Consider the following 15,860-nt stretch of genomic DNA (forward strand, 5'->3'; position numbering starts at 1 on the left):
ACAAAAAGATTTATACAAACATAACGTCAGCCATTTTTGCAGATAATGGCTCCCAAATGGAAGCAGCCCAGTCAGAGACTGGATGAACAAATTGTGGTATATCCACACAATGGATTACTCCCCAGTGGTAAAAGGGATAAACTATCGGTACATACAACAACACGGATGAAACTCAAAAAGTTATGTGGAATGAAGGAAGCCTTGCACGAAAGAGAACATAATTATGATTCCATTTCTATAAAATTCCAGAATTGCCAAAAGTATTATATAGTAGAAAAATCAGACCAGATTGCTTTTATGGAATGCGGGAGAGAATTGGCTGGAAGGAAGATAGTGATATTCCTTATCTTGATAGGAGGTTGGAATCACATATTTGTCAAAACTCAGCAAATATACACTTAAGATTTGTGCATTGTGTATAAATTTTACATCAAATGAAATAAAAATTTATCAATTATCTGCTTAACTCCAGAGCTAACTCTCCTGTTTAGATTTCTTTTGTAGATGCACTTCTTTCAAAATTTCTGGAAATTTGTTTCCAATAATATCACATTTTTCCTTTATGACCATTCCTTTAGCTCATGTGGAATTATTATTATTTTTATTTTTAAAAATATGTATTATGAAGACTTTCAAAGAAACAAGAGTAGAAGAATATAATGAACTGTGTGGAGTGCTGGTAAGTGATTGATATTGGTCCCTCTAGAAAAAGAATGTATATATAGTTTCCAACCTCATTTGACTTCACTGTTCACTTCGTCTCAAACATAGTAGACTTCTTTCAGGTTCTGCGGTATCCCTGAATCTTTCTGATCCCAGAGGCTTTATGTAGGATACCTAGATGCTCTTCCCATTTGCTCTTTACCTAGTTAATTCCTACTTATCTTTCGGGCATTAGTTTCAACGTCACTTCCTCTGAGAGCCTATCACTGAGTGCCCCACCCTATTCTAAATCCTATGCTCCTTATTCTCTCTCATAACACCTTCTTTTATTCTATAGTACTTAGTCACATATTATTATCAATACTTACTAATATTGTTATTTTAATAATAATGTTAAAAACAAAGAAATAAAAAATAATTTTTTAAGGAGAGAATTTACCTTTACAAAATAAAGTCCATATATGACAAGGATACAGATAATATCATATTCAACAGTCAAAAACTGAAAGCTTTTCCTCTAAGATCAGGAGCAAAACAAGGATGCCCACTCTTGCCACTTTTATTCAATGCAGCACTGGAAATCCTAGCCAGAGCAATTAGTCAAGAAATGGAAATAAAAAGCATCCATATTGGAAAGGAAGAAATAAAACTGCCTTTATTTACAGATGACATGATATATACAGAAAACCCTAAAGACTCTATTGAAAAATTGTTAGAACTAATGAACACATTCAGTAAAACTGCAGGACACAAAATCAATATACAAAAATCAGTTGTGTTTCTATACTCTAACAACAAACTCAATTTCAGAGAAATTGAGAAAATAATCCTATTTATGATTGTATCAAAAATAATAAAATACATAGGAATAAATTTAACCAAAGAGGTAAAAGATCTGTACACTGAAAACTATAAGACAGTGATGAAAGTAATTGAAGAAAACACAAATAAGTGGAATGATATTCCATGCTCGTGGATTAGAAAAATCAAAATTGTAAACATGTCCATACTACCCAAAACAATCTACAGATTCAGTGCAATCCCTATAAAAATCACAATAGCATACTTCACAAGAATAGAAAAAAAAAAAAAGTCCTAAAATTCGTATGGAGCCATAAAAGACCTGGGATAGCCAAACCAATCTTGAGAAAGAACAAAGCTGGAGGCATCACACTTGTTGATTTCAAACCTTGTTACAAAGCTATAGTAAGAAAACAGTATAATATTGGCGTAAAGGGGTGCCTGGGTGGCTCAGTCGGTTAAGCGTCTGCCTTCGGCTCAGGTCATGATCCCAGGGTCCTGGGATCGAGCCCCGCATCGGGCTCCCTGCTCAGCAGGAAGCCTGCTTCTCCCTCTCCTACTCCCCCTGCTTGTGTTCCCTCTCTCGCTGTGTCTTTCTGTCAAATAAATAAATAAAATCTTTAAAAAAAATATTGGCATAAAAAGAGACATGTAGATCAATGAAAGAACATCAAACTAAAAATCTTGTGCACAGCAAAGGAAAACCATCAACAAAATGAAAAAGTAACCTCTGGAATGGAAAAAAAAATCTGCAAATCATATATCTGATGAAGGGATAATATTCAAAATATATAAAGAGTTCATACAACTCAATAGCTAAAGAGCAAACCATTCAATTAATAAATGGGCAGAGGAACTTAATAGACATTTTTTCCAAAGAAGACATACAGGTGGCCATCAGATACATGAAAAAATAGTCAACATCATTAATCATCAGGGAGATGCAAAGCCACAATGAGATATCACCTCACACCTGTTAGAGTGGTTATTGTAAGACAGGAGATAACAAATGTGGGTGAAGGTCTGGAGATAAGGGAACCCTGTGCATTGTTTGTGGGAATGTAAATTGGTGTAGCCACATACAACGGAATATTATTTAGCCATAAAAAGAAGGAAATCCTGCCATTTGTGACAACATGGGTGGACCTTAGGGGCATTATGTTAAATGAAATAAGTCAGACAGAGAAAGACAAATACTGTATGACTACACTTATATGTGGAATCTAAAAAAACTAACTCAAGAACCTAAAATACATTGGGGGTTGTCAGAGGTGGGGCTTGGGGGAAATGGGAGAAGGTGGTCAAAAGGTACAAACTTCCAGCTATAAGTTAAATAGTTTCTGGAGATGTAATGTATAGCTTCATGGCTATAGTTAACAACATGGCACTACATATTTGAATGTTGTTAAAAAGAGAAAATCTTAAAAAGCCTCATCACAAAAAACTAAATTGTAACAATGTGAGGTGATGGATGTTAACTAACCTTAATATGGTAATCATTTTGCAAATGAACACATATCAAATCATTATTTTGTACACCTTAAACTAATACAGTGTTATAAGTTAATTATATCTCAGTAAAACAGGGGTGGGGGATGCAGTATTGTAATGATGATCCCTGTAGATAATCTCAATACACACCCACAATTATTTCCTTGGGATAAAATTCTTAATTATAAAGTTGCTGGGGCAAAAGATAGGCAATTTCTAAGGCCAAATCTCTTCCCCAAATGAGGAATACTTAGTGTTCTCAATATTTATGAATGTGACAATTTTTTTATACTTTATATCTATACCAACACTGCTTTAAAAAGTTTTGCTAATATACTTGGTAAAATTTATGTATATATATAAAACTTCTTTACTCATTTAGGTAGAGATTTTTGATATGTTTGTTAGCTTTTGTAATTCTGTTGTGAATTGCCTGTTCCTATCCTTTGTTTCTGTTTATGTATTAAGACTGATAATTCTGTTATATATATTGAAAATACTGTCTTTCAATTTGTTATCTCATTTTATTTTTAACATATTACATATTTAACACAGTATTTAAGAGTATAGACTATATTCAGACTACCTGGATAAAAATCTGGAATCTAGCTCTTTTGGGCTATATGACTTTGAGTGAGTTACTGAATTGCTCCATGTCTCAGTTCAGTCACCTACAAAATGGAGGTAATAATAGTATGTACCTCATATGGTTCTTAGAATTAAATAGGATGGGGTGCCTGGGTAGCTCAGTCCGTTAAGTGTCTGCCTTCTGCTCAGGACATGATCTCAGGGTCCTGGGATCCAGCCCTGCATCAGGCTCCCTGCTCAGCGGAGACCCTGCTTCTCCCTCTCCCTCTGCTGCTCCCCCTGCTTGTGTGCACACTCTCTGTCAAATAAATAAATAAAATAAAATAAAAAAGAATTAAGTGGGATGACACTTGGGAAGTGCTTGGTCCAATCTCTGGAAAATCATGAATACTCAATCATTTTGAGAAAAATACTGTCATTTGCTGTATTTATGTTCCTGGTTAGTCAAGAGGGTGCAAAATGGGCCAGAAACTTCACCTTCTGACTTACTTGGGCATACATTGAGGTTGGAAATCACAGGTGTGTGGGAGGACAGATGTGTACTGTAGGCTCATATCCTTCTTAGCCTTGAGTCTCTGCCACAGATGAGCTAAGTACATGTTACCACAATGCCCCTGATGAGAAGAGTTCAGACAGGCTCGGGGGCAAGACCTGGAGGAGCAGATGAATCTGAAAGTCCTTTGACTCTGTGCTGTCAAGTGTTGAGGCTTAATCGCTTTGCATGTTTTATGATAAAAGATGTCAACCCTGAGTGGAGAAGTAGTCAGCCAAGATTTGGAAATTATTGTGACAGTTAAAAGAGGGAAACGGATTAGCAATGTACCATAAATGGTTTAAGCAGTTGGTCTGGCCAATTAGCGACATTGATGCAGAGATATCAAGCCAAGGCACACTAGTTCCATAAAGGAGGGAATTAGCACTCAGATTTTAAAAATGTATATACACACTTACATTATGTATATATATGAATATAAATGTATTTGTGTATATAGAAATTTATTATAAATTTTACTGATATAAAGCATGTATAGTATGTGATTTATCAAATATTGTAAATTCCATATAGTCAATTGCTTCTCATAAAATACTTTTGTTGCTTTTTTGCTGCATTATTGTATAATGTATAATATTCTACTCTATAGATGTGCAACATTTGGTTATGCATTCATTAGTTTATGAATGTTTGAATTGTTTCTAGTTTTTTAAAAAAGATTTATTTATTTGAGAGAGAGAGAGAGCACACATGCACATGCGTGAGCAAGGGGAGGGAGCAGTAGAGAGGGAGAGAGAAACCCAAGAAGACTCCCTGCTGAGTGTGCAGCCCAGCGTGGAGCTCCATCTCAGGACCCTGAGCTCATGACCTGAGCCAAAATCAAGAGTCTGACGCTCAATCAACTGAGCCACCCAGGAGCCCCTATTTTCACTCTTTTAGCTGTTATGAAAAATGCTGTATGAACATTTGCATACAAGTCCTTTGGGGGATGTATGTTTTCATTTCTCCGCAGTATATACCTACCAGTGAGATTCTTGGGACATGTGGAAACTCCATGTTTAACATTTTGAGGAACTGTCAAAGTATTTTCCAAAGCAGCTGCACCAATTTACAATCCCACTAGCAATGTGTGAGGGTTCTAATTTTTCCATATCTTCACCAACTTTGTTATTGTCTGTATTGTTGATTAGAGACATCCTAGTTGATTTGAAGGTTATCTCATTTTGTAATTGGATTGTAATTAATATATGTTATATTAGTTTCAGATGTATAAAATAATGATTCAATAATTCTATACATTTCTCAGTGCTCATCAAGATAAGTGTACTCTTAACCCCCTTTATCTATTTAACCCATCCCCGCACCTCCTCTCCAGCAACCACCAGTTTGTTCCTGTAGAGTCTCATTTTTTATTTGTCTCTTTTTATCTTTGTTCATTTGTTTCATTTCTTAAATTCTACATGTAAGTGAAATCATATGATATTTATCTTTCTCTTACTGACTCATTTCACTTAGTATTATACCCTAATTAAAAAAGATATATGCACCCCTATGTCTATTGCAACATTATTTACAATAGCCAAGATATGGAAGCAACTCAAGTGTCCAGCTGCCCGTTGTTTTTTTTTAAATAACAGCTCTATTGAGATATAATTCATATATCACAAAATTCACTCTTTCAAAATATACCATTTAGTGACTTTTAGTACATTCAGGAAGTCATTCATCACCACATTATTCCTGAATATTTTCATCATTCTCCAAAGAAACTATACCTATTAACAACCAGTCTCCATTTATCCTTCCTCAAGTCCCTGGCAACCAATGATCTACTTTCTGTCTCTGCTTATTTTGGACATTTTATATAAATGGGATAATACCATATATGGTCTTTCACGTCTAGTTTTTTTTTTTTAAGTAGCTTATGTTTTCAAGGTTCATACATATGGTAGCATGTATCAGTACTCCATTCCTTTTTATGACTGAATAATATTTCATTGTATGGATATACCACATTTCTGATCAGTTCATCAGTTGATGGACATTCATCCATTCATCACTTGAGTTGTTTCCACTTTTTAGATATTATGAAGAATGCTGTTATGAACATTTGTATACAAGTTTTTGTGTGGATGTTGTTTTCATTTCTCTTGATTATAGATCTTGGAATAAAAATGTGGCATCTATATTTTTAAGAAACTATCAAACTGTTTTCCAAAGTGGCTGCACCTTACAATCCACCAACAATGTATGAGAGTTCCAATTTCTTTCCACCCTCAACCACATTTATCTGTCTATTTGAATATAGCCATGCTAGTAGGTATGAAGTTGTTTTCCATTGTGGCTTTGATTTGCATTTCCCTAATGTGCATATTGGTCATTTGTATATATTCTTTGAAAAAAATGTCTACTCAGACCTTCTGCCAATTTTTAAGTTGGGTTATTTGTCATTTTTAAAAAATTTTTAAATGTTATGTTAATCACAATACATTACATCCAGTTTTTGATGTAGTGTTCCATGATTCATTGTTTGTGCATAACACCCAGTGCTCCATGCAGAATGTGCCCTCTTTAATACCCATCACCAAGATAACCCATCCTCCCACCCTCCTCCCCTCTAGAACCCTCAGTTTGTTTTTCAGAGTCCATCATCTCTCATGCTTTGTCTCCCCCTCCAATTTCCACCCCCTTCATTCTTCCCCTCCTGCTATCTTCTTCTTTTTTTTCCTTAACATATAATGCATTATTTGTTTCAGAGGTACAGGTCTGTGATTCAACAGTCTTGCACAATTCACAGCACTCACCATAGCACATACTCTCCCCAATGTCTATCACCCAGCCACCCCATCCCTCCCACCCAACCCCCCACTCCAGCAACCCTCAGTTTGTTTCCTGAGATTAAGAATTTCTCATATCAGTGAGGTCATATGATACATGTCTTTCTCTGATTGACTTATTTCACTCAGCATAACACCCTTCAGTTTCATCCACGTCGTTGCAAATGGCAAGATCTCATTCATTTTGATGGCTGTGTAACATTCCATTGTATATATATATACCACATCTTCTTTATCCATTCATCTGTTGATGGACATCTTGGCTCTTTCCACAGTTTGGCTATTGTGGACATTGCTGCTACAAACATCAGGGTGCACGTACACCTTCGGATCCCTACATTTGTGTCTTTGGGCTAAATACCCAGTAGTGCAGTTGCTGGATTGCATAGTAGCTCTATTTTCAACTTTTTGAGGAACCTCCATACTGTTTTCCAGAGTGGTTGCACCAGCTTGCATTCCCACCAACAGTGTAGAAGGATTTCCCTTTCTCCGCATCCCCACCAACATTTGTCATTTCCTGACTTGTTAATTTTAGCCATTCTGACTGGTGTGAGGTGGTCTCTCATTGAGGTTTTGATTTGGATTTCCCTGATGCCGAGTGATGTTGAGCACTTTTGCATGTGTCTGTTGGCCATTTGGATGTCTTCTTTGGAAAAATGTCTGTTCATGTCTTCTGCCCATTTCTTGATTGGATTCTTTGTTCTTTGAGTGTTGAGTATGATAAGTTCTTTATAGATTTTGGATACTAGCCCTTTATCTGATATGTCATTTGCAAATATCTTCTCCCATTCTGTCGGTTGTCTTTTGGTTTTGTGGACTGTTTCCTTTGCTGTGCAAAAGCTTTTTATCTTGCTGAAGTCCCAATAGTTCATTTTTGCCCTTGCTTCCCTTGCCTTTGGCGAGGTTTCTAGGAAGAAGTTGCTGCGGCTGAGGTCGAAGAGGTTGCTGCCTGTGTTCTCCTTTAGGATTTTGATGGACCCCTGTCTCACATTGAGGTCTTTCAACCATTTGGAGTCTATTTTTGTGTGTGGTGTAAGGAAATGGTCCAGTTTCATTCTTCTGCATGTGGCTGTCCAATTTTCCCAACACCATTTGTCTTTTTTCCATTGGACATTCTTTCCTGGTTTGTCCAAGATTAGTTGACCATAGAGTTGAGGGTCCATTTCTGGGCTCTGTATTCTGTTCCATTGATCTATGTGTCTGTTTTTGTGCCAGTACCATACTGTCTTGATGATGACAGCTTTGTAATAGAGCTGGAAGTCCAGAATTGTGATGCCACCAGCTTTGCTTTTCTTTTTCAACATTCCTCTGGCTATGCGGAGTCTTTTCTGGTTCCATACAAATTTTAGGATTATTTGTTCCATTTCTTTGGAAAAAGTGGATGGTCTTTTGATAGGGATTGCATTGAATGTGTAGATTGCTCTAGGTAGCATTGACATCTTCACAATATTTGTTCTTCCAGTCCATGAGCATGGAACGTTTTTCCATTTCTTTGTGTCTTCCTCAACTTCTTTCATGAGTATTTTATAGTTTTCTGAGTACAGATCCTTTGCCTCTTTGGTTAGATTTATTCCTAGGTATCTTATGGTTTTGGGTGCAATTGTAAATGGGATCGACTCCTTCATTTCTCTTTCTTCTGTGTTGTTGTTGGTGTATGGGAATGCCACTGACTTCTGTGCATTGATTTTATATCCTGCCACTTTACTGAATTCCTGTATGAGTTCTAGCAGTTTTGGGGTGGAGTCTTTTGGGTTTTCCACATAAAGGATCATATCATCTGCAAAGAGTGAGAATTTGACTTCTTCTTTGCCGATTTGGATGCCTTTAATTCCTTTTTGTTGTCTGATTGCTGTGGCTAGGACTTCTAATACTGTGTTGAATAGCAGTGGTGATAGTGGACATCCCTGCCGCGTTCCTGACCTTAGGGGGAAAGCTCTCAGTTTTTCCCCATTGAGAATGATATTTGCTGCAGGTTTTTCATAGATGGCTTTTATGATATTGAGGTATGTACCCTCTATGCCTATACTCTGAAGAGTTTTGATCAAGAAAGGATGCTGTACTTTGCCAAATGCTTTTTCTGCATCGATTGAGAGGATCATATGATTCTCTTTCTTTCTTTTGTTAAAATGTATTGTATCACGTTGACTGATTTGTGGATGTTGAACCAACCTTGCAGTCCAGGGATAAATCCCACTTGGTCGTGGTGAATAATCCTTTTAATGTACTGTTGGATCCTATTGGCTAGTATTTTGGTGAGAATTTTTGCATCCATGTTCATCAGGGATATTGGTCTGTAATTCTCCTTTTTGATGGGGTCTTTGTCTGGTTTTGGGATCAAGGTAATGCTGGACTCCTGAAATGAGTTTGGAAGTTTTCCTTCATTTCTAATTTTTGGAACAGTTTCAGAAGAATAGGTATTAAATCTTCCTTAAATGTTTTGTAGAATTCCCCTGGGAAGCCATCTGACCCTGGGCTTTTGTTTTTTGGGAGATTTTTGATGACTGCTTCAATTTCCTTAGTGGTTATAGGTCTGTTCATGTTTCCTATTTCTTCCTGGTTAAGTTTTGGTAGTTGATACATCTCTAGGAATGCATCCATTTCTTCCAGGTTATCTAATTTGCTGGCATAGAGTTGCTCATAATATGTTCTTATAATTGTTTGCATTTCTTTGGTGTTGGTTGTGATCTCTCCTCTTTCATTCATGATTTTGTTGATTTGGGTCATTTTTCTTTTCTTTTGGATAAGTCTGGCCAGGGGTTCATCAGTCTTGTTAACTCTTTCAAAGAACCAGTTCCTAGTTTTGTTGATCTGTTCTACTGTTCTTTTGGTTTCTTTTCTGCTCTGATCTTTATTATTTCTCTTCTCCTGCTGGGTGTAGGCTTTATTTGCTGTCTTTTCTCTAGCTCCTTTAGGTGTAGGGTTAGGTCGTGTACTTGAGACCTTTCTTGTTTCTTGAGAAAGGCTTGTATTGCTATATACTTTCCTCTTAGGACTGCCTTTGCTGCATCCCAAAGATTTTGAACAGTTGTGTTTTCATTTTCATTGGTTTCCATGAATTTTTTAAATTTTTCTTTAATTTCCTGGTTGACCCATTCATTCTTCAGTAGGATGCTCTTTAGCCTCCATGTATTTGGGTTCTTTCCAACCTTCCTCTTGTGATTGAGTTCTAGTTTCAAAGCACTGTGGTCTGAAAATAAGCAGGGAATGATCCCAATCTTTTGGTACCGGTTGAGACCTGATTTGTGACCCAGGATGTGATCGATTCTGGAGAATGTTCCATGGGCCCTAGAGAAGAATGTGTATTCCGTTGCTTTGGGATGGAATGTTCTGAATATGTCTGTGAAGTCCATTTGGTCCAGTGTGTCATTTAAAGTCTTAATTTCCTTGTTGATCTTTTGCTTAGATGATCTGCCCTTTTCAGTGAGGGGGGTGTTAAAGTCCCCCACTATTATTGTGTTGTTGTCAATGTGTTTCTTTGCTTTTGTTAATTAATTGCCTTATCTAATTGGCTGCTCCCATGTTAGGGGCATAGATATTTACAATTGTTAGATCTTCTTGTTGGATAGACCCTTTAAGTAGGATATAGTGTCCTTCCTCATCTCTTATTACAGTCTTTGGTTTAAAATCTAATTTGTCTGATATAAGGATTGCCACCCCAGCTTTCTTTTGGTGTCCATTAGCATGGTGAATGGTTTTCCACCCCCTCACTTTCAATCTGGGGATGTCTTTGGGTCTAAAATGAGTCTCTTGCAGACAGCATATCGATGGGTCTTGTTTTTTAATCCAATCTGATAGCCTGTGTCTTTTGATTGGGGCATTTAGTCCATTTACATTCAGGGTAACTATTGAAAGATAGGAATTTAGTGCCAATGTATTGCCTGTAAGGTGACTGTTACTGTATATTGTCTGTGTTCCTTTCTGGTCTATGTTGTTTTTAGGCTCTCTCTTTGCTTAGAGGACCCCTTTCAAGATTTCTTGTAGGGCTGGTTTCGTGTTTGCAAATTCCTTTAGTTTTTGTTTGTCCTGGAAGCTTTTTATCTCTCCTTCTATTTTCAATGACAGCCTAGCTGGAGATAGTATTCTTGGCTGCATATATTTCTCATTTAGTGCTCTGAAGATATCCTGCCAGTCCTTTCTGGCCTGCCAGGTCTCTGTGGATAGGTCTGTTGCCATTCTAATGTTTCTACCATTGTAGGTTACATATCTCTTCTCCCGAGCTGCTTTCAGGATTTTCTCTTTATCTCTGAGACTCCTAAGTTTTACTATTAGATGTCAGGGTGTTGACCTATTTTTATTGATTTTGAGAGGGGTTCTCCATACCTCCTGGATTTTGATGCCTGTTTCCTTCCCCAAATTAGGGAATTTCTCTGCTAAAATTTGCTCCAATATACCTTCTGCCCCTCTCTCTCTTTCTTCTTCTTCTGGGATCCCAATTATTCTAATGTTGTTTTGTCTTATGGTATCGCTTAATTCTTGAATTCTGCCCTTGTGATCCAGTAGTTGTTTATCTCTCTTTTTCTCAGCTTCTTTATTTTCCATCATTTGGTCTTCTATATCACTGAGTCTCTCTTCTGCCTCATTTATCCTAGCAGTTAGCGCCCCCATTTTTTATTGCACCTCATCAATAGCCTTTTTGATTTCGACTTTGTTAGATTTTAGTTTTTTATTTCTCCAGAAAGGGTTTCTCTAATAACTTCCATGCTTTTTTCAAGCCCAGCTAGTATCTTTAAAGTGATGATTCTGAACTCTAGATCCGACACTGTACTAATGTCCATATTGAGTAGGTCCCTGGCAGTCGGTATTACCTCTTGTTCTTTTTGTTGAGATGATTTTTTCTCTCTTGTCATTTTGTCCAGAGGAGAATAGGTGAATGAGAGAACAAAATGCTAACAGGGTAACAACATCCCCAGAAAATATACTCTAAACAAATCATAAAAGACCTGAAGCTGGGGGAAAGGAAAGGGAAAGAAGAAAAAAGAAAAAGAAAAAGAAAAAGATAAAAACAAACAAAAACAGAACAAAACAAAACAAAACAAAACAGAATATGATCAAATATGATCAGGCTGGTGTATAGATCAGTGCCACACACTAGATTTTCAGTGTATTTTGGTCTGATAGAAGAAAGTGCCTCCCAAAATTTTAAAGAAAGAAAAACTTATATAGGTAGAAAAATAAGGGTTGACACGATGAAGGAATGGAATATGACTGTAAAGATGAAAATTATAAAAAATTTTATAAAAGCAATTGATAAGAAGTTGTCTGAAAAAAGAAAGAAGAGGATTTAAAAAAAAAGAAAAAAAAAGGGAGAGAATGTGATCAGGCAGGAGATTAGAACAAAACCATACAATAGAGATTTAGGGTATATTTTTATCTGTTAGAATAATCTGTATCTCAAAATTTTAAGGAAAGAACAACTTACATATATATATGACAAAAATAAGGGTAACTACTCTGAAGGGATAGAATATGACTCTAAAAATGAAAAGCAAAGATGTTTTTTAAAAAAGGGATTGAATAAAAGTTGGTTGAAAAAGGGAAAAGGAAAAATTAAAAAAAAAAAGAGAGTTAAAAAAAATTAACTTTGAAAGACTAAAGAATCATGGTAAAAAAGCCATGGATTCTATGTGCTGTATTCCCCCAGCTCTGGAGTTCTGCCGTTCTCATTGATTGGTAAACTTGGTCTTGGCTGGCTGTTCTCGCTGATCTTCTGGGGGAGGAGCCTGTTGCTGTGGTTCCCAGATGTCTTTGCCGGAGGTGGAATTGCCCCGCCCTTGCCCCCTCCCGGCTAAGTAATCTGCTCGGGTTTGCTCTAGGGAGCTTTTGTTCCCTGCGAGCTTTCCGTACAGCTTTGGAGGAGGAGAGTGAAAATCGCGGCCTCCCAATCTCTGCCCCAGAGGAGCCGAGAACTCGGGCCCCCACTCCTCAGTGCACCCCCAGAGAAAAGCAGTCAGTCACTCCCATCTCCCTGGTCTCCGGGCGCACTCCATGCTCTGCCACTTGTTGGGTCCCTTCTGGAAGAGCAGTGGCCCTACTATTCCACAGATCACTGTTTATGGCAACCCCGAGCAAGAACTCACTTCTCGGCTCCGTCTTTGCAGCCGGCTTCCCTGCTCCAATACCTGGGACCTCTGCCGCACTCAGGCACCCCTGGTCTTTCTGTGACCCTGGGGGTCCTGAGACCACACTCTCCCAGCGAGTGTTCCATCCCCTGCCTAGCCACTGGAGCGACGTTCCTCAGCCGAGCCGAGTTCTAAAAGTTCCGATTTTGTGCTCCGCGGCTCTATCACTTGCCAGAAGTGGCCGACGGAGGCCCCCTCCCTCCCGCCATCTATCCTCCCAAGTATCGCCTCGGATTCACTTCTCCGCATGTCCTACCTTCCAGAAAGTGGTTGCTTTTTTGTTCAGAGAGTTGTTGCTATTCTTTTCTTCGATCTCCTGTTGAGTTTGTAGGTGTTCAGAATGGTTTGATCCCTATGCAGCTGAATTCCTGAGACCAGATGAAATCCAGGTCTCCTACTCCTCCGCCATCTTGCTCCGCCCTGGTTATTTGTCTTTTTTTATTGTTAAGATAAAGTCTTCTTTAAATATTCTAGATACAAGTCCATTATCAGCCATATAATTTGTAAAAAAATTTCCATCATTCTGTGAATTGTATTTTCACTTTTTTCATGTCATTTGAAGTGCAAAGTTTTAAATTTTGTATAAGTCAAATTTATTTAACTTCTGTTGTTGCTTGTATTTGGTGTCATAGCTAATAAACTATTGCCTAATCCAAGGTCATGAACATTTACATCATTTCTTCTAAGAACTTTATGGTTTTATCTCTTACATTTACCTCTTACATTACATCTTTGATTCATTTTGACTTAATTTTTGTATATGATTGGAGGTAAGGGTTCAACCTCATTCTTTTGCTTATAGCTGTCCAGTTGTCCCAGCACCATATGTTGAAAAGACTTAATTCCTCATCGAAATATCTTGGAATATCTGTTGAAAATCAACTGAACATAATTTAAGGATTTGCTCTGGACTCTCAATTCTATTCCATTGATCTATATGTCAAGCCTTATACCAGTATCACACTGTCTTGATTAGTGTAGTTTTGTAGTAGGTTTTGATATTAGGAAGTGTGATTCACTACAATGTTGTTCTTTTTCAATATAGTTTTGGCTTTCTGGATCCCTTGCATATCCATATAAATTTTAGAATTAACTAATCAATTCCTCCAAAAAAAAAAAGGCAGCTGGGTTTCTAATAGGAATTCCATTGAATCTGTAGATCAATTTGGAGAGTATTGACATCTTAACAATAGTATTTCTTCCAATCCATGAACATGGAATGTCTTTCCATTTATTTAAAGTCTTTTAAAATCTCTTTCAAATGTGTTTTGTAACTTTCAGGGTATGTTTTGCACTTCTCTTGTTAAATTTATTCCTAAGTATTTTATTATTTTTGATGCTATTGTAAGTGGAATTGTTTAATAATTTAATTCAGGGTTTGTCAGTACAAGTGCATAGAAACACAGTTATTTTTTGTATGTTGAACTTGTATTTTGATCCTATAACCTTGCTTAATTCATTTCTCAGATCTAATAATTTGCGTGTGTATATATATTCTTCAGGATTTTTTATATATACAAGATCATGTCATCTGACAGTAAAGATAGTTTTACTTCTTCCTTTCCAACCTGAATATCTTTGTTTCATATTCTTGCCTAATTGTCCTGTTGAACAGAAATTGAATCAGAGTGGTAAAAGCAGACTTTGTTGTCTTGGTCTTGATCTTAGGGTACAAGAATTCAGTCTTTGACATTAAATGAAATGTTAGTTACAGGTTTTTCATAGATGCTACTTATCAGGTTATAGAAGTTCTCTTCTATTTCTAGCTCTTTTGGTGTTTTTATCAGGAAAGAGTGTTAGATTTTATCATATACTGTGTCTATTGAGATGATTATGGGGCATTTACTTGTCCTTGCTAGTCTTTTATTGAGAATTTTTGTATTTAGATTTATAAGGGGTATTGATCTTCAATTTTATTTTCTTATGGTGTCTTTGTCTGGTTTGGTGTCAAGGTAATACTAGCATCATAAAGTGATTTGGGAAGTGTTCAGTTCTCTTATTTTTGGAGGAGTTTTTGAAAGATTGGTATTAAATATTCCTTAAATGTTTGATAGAACTCACCTGTGAAGCCATCTGGGCCTGGGCTTTTCCTTGTGGGAAGTTTTTTAGATGACTAATTCAATATGTTATTTAGGACTATTTAGTTATTTTTTTCCTCTTGAGTCAGTTTTGTTAGTTTGCGTCCCTAGGAATTTGTTTATTTCATCTAAGTTATCTAATTTGTTGGCATGTAATTTTTCATAGTGTTTCTTTATTATCTTTTTTTTTTTTGTCTGTAGTAATGTTTCTTCTTTTATTCCTGATTTTGTACTTCAAGTTCTCTCTTTTTTTCTTGGTTAGTCTAGCTAAAGTTTTATTAATTTTGATGATCAACTCTTGGTTTCATTGATTTTCTTTAGTTTTCTAATCTCTATTTCATTTATTTCTGCTACATTTTTTATCATTTCTGCTTGTTTTGCATTTAATATGCTCTTATTTTTTATAGTTTCTTAAGGTGAAAGATTATTCACTTAAGATCTTTATTCTTTTCTAATGCAGTCATTTACAGCTACAAATTTCTCTCTAAGCACTGCTGTAGTTGCATCCCATAAGTTTTGGTATATTGTATTTCCACATATTTATAAACTTCTCAAAAATTTTCCTGATGTTTTCTAATTTTATTCCATTTTGGTGAGAGAACAAATTTTGTATAATTTCATTCTTTTCAGGTGTATGGATAGTTGTCATATGGCCTAACATATAATTTATCCTGGAGAATGTTCTATGTGCGTGTGAAAAGAAAATAAATTCTGCTGTTGTTGGCTGGAGTGTTCCACAGATGTCTATTAGGTCGATTAATTTATAGTGTTCTGGTGTTCATAGCAGCAT

The sequence above is a fragment of the Mirounga leonina genome, unplaced genomic scaffold (assembly GCF_011800145.1).
Source record: "Mirounga leonina isolate KUSES-001 unplaced genomic scaffold, KU_Mleo_1.0 Mir_165, whole genome shotgun sequence".
Taxonomy (NCBI): Eukaryota; Metazoa; Chordata; class Mammalia; order Carnivora; family Phocidae; genus Mirounga; species Mirounga leonina.